At 46.1% G+C, this 4,128-nt stretch overlaps 1 pseudogene; it reads left to right on the top strand.

The window, feature by feature from the left end:
- The first annotated feature begins 3,120 nt into the window (after positions 1-3,120).
- Positions 3,121-3,238, top strand: LOC124709171 (annotated as a pseudogene).
- The last annotated feature ends 890 nt before the right edge of the window (positions 3,239-4,128 follow it).

Here is a 4,128-nt window from a genome sequence, read left to right as displayed (position 1 = left end):
AACCGCCTTTGTTTCAGTGCCTGCCACCCCAACTCGCGTATCATATCAGTGACAATCTCACACCTACTGCGCGATAACACGAAACGATCTGCCCTTCTTTGCACTTTTTCGATGTCCTCCGCCAATCCTACCTGGTAAGGATCCCACACCGCACAGCAATATTCCAGCAGAGGACGGACAAGTGTAATGTAGGCTGTCTCTTTAGTGGGTTTGTCGCATCTTCTAAGTGTTCGGCCAACAAAGCGCAGACTTTGTTTCGCCTTCCCCACAATATTATCTATGTGGTCTTTCCAATTTAAGTTGCTCGTAATTGTAATTCCTAGGTATTTAGTCGAATTGAGAGCCCTTAGATTTGCACGATTTATCGTATACTCTAAATCTATCGGATTTCTTTTGGTATCGATGTGTATGACCTCGAACTTTTCTTTGTTTAGTGCCAATTGCCACTTTTCACACCATACATAAATTCTCTCTAGATCATTTAGTAATTGGAATTGATCGTCTGTGATGTGATGTTAATGGCAGCCTACGCATGGCACTGTAATTCCCTTGTCCAGCTGCTGCTAGCGTTTGAACATGATTCAGGATGATACAGAAGGCTTCAGGGACTCCATTACTTCTTCTCGGACGGCAGCTACAAATGTGAAAGGGCTATTATGTCTTGGCGAACAACACGGAGAAGATCCCTTTAATGGTCAGACGTGGTCGATCGAAACTTTGACGTTGAATCTGTGAGCCCCACGTTGCAGCGCAGTCTAACTTCGACCCACTGTCACTTCCGAATTCTCCACAAACCTGGACACAGCACGATCCGACCAGCCAGTCAAATGGAGACCCACAAACCCCTTTCAAACTTGTCAGGTGCTGATAAAGTGTGAACTTAATAGCATCTGCTGTATAACAGTCATGCTTATCAACAAGTTTACACAACTACAGCCACTGCCAATAATAATAACAATAATACTGTGCATCACTTATCTGACAAAAGAAATAATTGTTTTGGTGGAATTTTGTTGTTTTATACATAATTAAGTACAGTTTAGGGCAATAACGCAATAATGCGTAAGCTTTTGCAACTCTCCATTTCGCGTTTTTGTAAAAGTGGGAGTTTTCGTGCTTTTCCATTTTTCGGACAAGTGTACAAAATCGCTCAGAAAAGTATTAGTTCACGAAATTACTTCCGGGCCGAAAATCAGATATTCTTACGCTGCACCCACACAACAACTAGGGCTAACTGTACACTTCCCTGAAAAATGTTCGCTTGTAGACACGCTTATTTGATTTCGTCACTCTCTCAATCGAAGCATCTGTTCTGGAGACCCTAGTTACTTTGCAGCTAACTTCTGAAAATTTGCTTTTCTGTGTGATTTTCATTCTGCAGCGGAGTATTTGCTGATATGAGACCTCCTGAAAGGTGTATGCCCGACCGAGACTCGGCACATTTGCTTTTCACGGGCGATGTTCAAATGTGTATGAATTCCTAAGAGACCAAACTGCTGAGGTCATCGGTCCCTAGACTTACACACTACTTACACTAGCTTACGCTTAGAACAACACACGCCCATGCCCGAGGGAGGACTCGAACCTCCGGCGGGAGGGGCCGCGCAATCCGTGACATGGCGCCGCAAACCGCTCGGCCACTCCGCACGGCTTTTCACGAGCTAGTGCTCTACTGACTGAGCTACCCAAGCACGACTCACGACCCGTCCTCATAGCGTTACTTTTCTGTTAGCATTTAAGAATTAACATAGATCATTTTTATACTGCACATGAAAGTACTGCACACGAAAGTACAGTAAACAACCAACTCCAGTCACAGAGTGCCGTTTGTGGAAATGTTTAAACTAAAGTAGTAATAGACCAGAATACAAATGAGGCACTGAGATCGATAACGGCCTAAAACACACCGCCGTCGATCCTATATTTAACTGAACAGCAAAGAAACCAGTAATACAGCTTTTCGTGAATTTTAATATATACAACGTGGGCCTACAATGTGGATAAACGTGACTCACCATAAGATCAACACCATCCAGAAGTATAAATAAATGCTACAATCTCGCAATCGGTGGTGGTGGTGGTTAGTGTTTAACGTCCCGTTGACAACGAGGTCATTAGAGACGGAGCGCAAGCTCGGGTTAGGGAAGGAGTGGGAAGGAAATCGGCCGTGCCCTTTCAAAGGAATCATCCCGGCATTTGCCTGAAACGATTTAGGGAAATCACGGAAAACCTAAATCAGGATGGCCGGAGACGGGATTGAACCGTCGTCCTCCCGAATGCGAGTCCAGTGTGCTAACCACTGCGCCACCTCGCTCGGTCTCGCAATCGATAGTGATGTGCTTTAGTCCCGTACGATTCTCAGCGCATCAAATGGATTGCTGTATGATAAAATTCATAACTTAATATACCATAACTCATTCAGAATCCCACAATATAGGTTTACTGTCAGTACAACTTTAACATATACTGACGTCCGATCTAATTCTGCTAGATAGTGAGTAAATTAGCGTATCTGAGGAGTGGGCTATCATTTAGCAGGATTTATGCCGAGCGAACGGCAGAAAAATAGTGCTGCAGAGTGCTGCCAGCTGGTGGCACTGACGTAAACTTCAAGTTGAATGGCAAGGGCTAGCTGTGCACATCGTGAACCGTAAACATTGTGCATCAAATCCGTATGTATTTGGCCCGTAAGGCAATTACGTCCTGATGCCAAGTTTCATGGACTGTAGAGGAGCAGTAGCGCTGTACCTTTAAGTGTCGTATCTTTCAGATTGCGGTTTAAAAATGGCTCTGAGCACTATGGGACTTAACTGCTGTGGTCATCAGTCCCCTACAACTTAGAACTACTTAAAACTAACTAACCTAAGGACATCACACACATCCATGCCCGAGGCAGGATTCGAACCTGCGACCGCAGCGGCCACGCGGTTCCAGACTGTAGCGCCTAGAACCGCACGGCCACTCCGGCCGGCCTCAGATTGCGGCATCTATGTTATGTTTCACAGCTTTCAAAGAAAAATAACCAATAAATCCACAAGGCATCGAAAGTTAGGGTGTTCACGTGCTCTTGTGCTCTTACGCTGTAGCTGCCACTGCTTTTATGTCTTTACTGCGTGTCCTGGCAACGGCCTTGCTGCAGTGGATACACCGGTTCCCGTCAGATCACCGAAGTTAAGCGCTGTTGGGCGTGGCCGGCATTGGGATGGGTGACCGTCCGGGCCGCCATGCGCTGTTGCCATTTTTCGAAGTGCGCTCAGCCTCGTGATGCCAATTGAGGAGCTACTCGACCGAATAGTAGCGGCTCCGGTCACAGAAAGCCATCATAATGACCGGGAAATCGGTGTGCTAACCACACGCCCTCTTAACCACATTCTAAGTTGAGGATGATACGGCGGTCGGATGGTCCCGATGGGCCACTTGTGGCCTGAAGGCGGAGTGCTTTGTGTGTCCTGGTAAGGTCAAGGTCCAGTTTGCCAGGTCCTGCATGTGACATTATCTTTGTCACTCTCACATTACTTCCCAAAAACCGATCATTGTACAAAATCGGCCCAACATGCAACAAAACGCATGTGTCGCCAATGTTTCTCTCGATCACAACATCTATGAATACAATGATAAAACGTTATGAATACTTTCCACCGCGACGTTGGACGCTGCCTGGTAACGTTGTGGGCACGTGAAGCGGTTACAATGTACGTAGGTGGAGCAGACACAGATGGGGGATTACCCTTGCGAAGATGTGGGCTACAAATGTAGAAATCCATTGACGAAGAGCGGATTATTATTACGCCAAGCCTGTGAACGAGTATCTCAAAAACGGCGAAGCTGGTCGAATGTTCACATGCTACTGTAGTGCGCATCTACAGAAAGAGGTAGAAGGACAATGAAACTACCACTAGGCGCTAAATGTTTGGACGTCCACCACTCTTGACAGAACGCGGGGTTCAGAGGCTTGTCTGCTTTGTAAAGTAGGAGAAATTGTGATATGTGGCATCTCTGCCGAAAGAGCACAATGCTGGTACATGAACAAGTATTTCACAGCCCACTGTTCATCATACATTGTTGAACACAGAGCTCCGCAGCAGACCACACCTACGTTTTCACATGTTGACCCAAAGACATCGTCAT

The sequence above is a fragment of the Schistocerca piceifrons genome, chromosome 7, assembly GCF_021461385.2.
Source record: "Schistocerca piceifrons isolate TAMUIC-IGC-003096 chromosome 7, iqSchPice1.1, whole genome shotgun sequence".
NCBI classification, from domain to species: domain Eukaryota; kingdom Metazoa; phylum Arthropoda; class Insecta; order Orthoptera; family Acrididae; genus Schistocerca; species Schistocerca piceifrons.
Note: the sequence above shows the minus strand (reverse complement) of the source record. Positions and strands in the feature narration are given on the sequence as shown.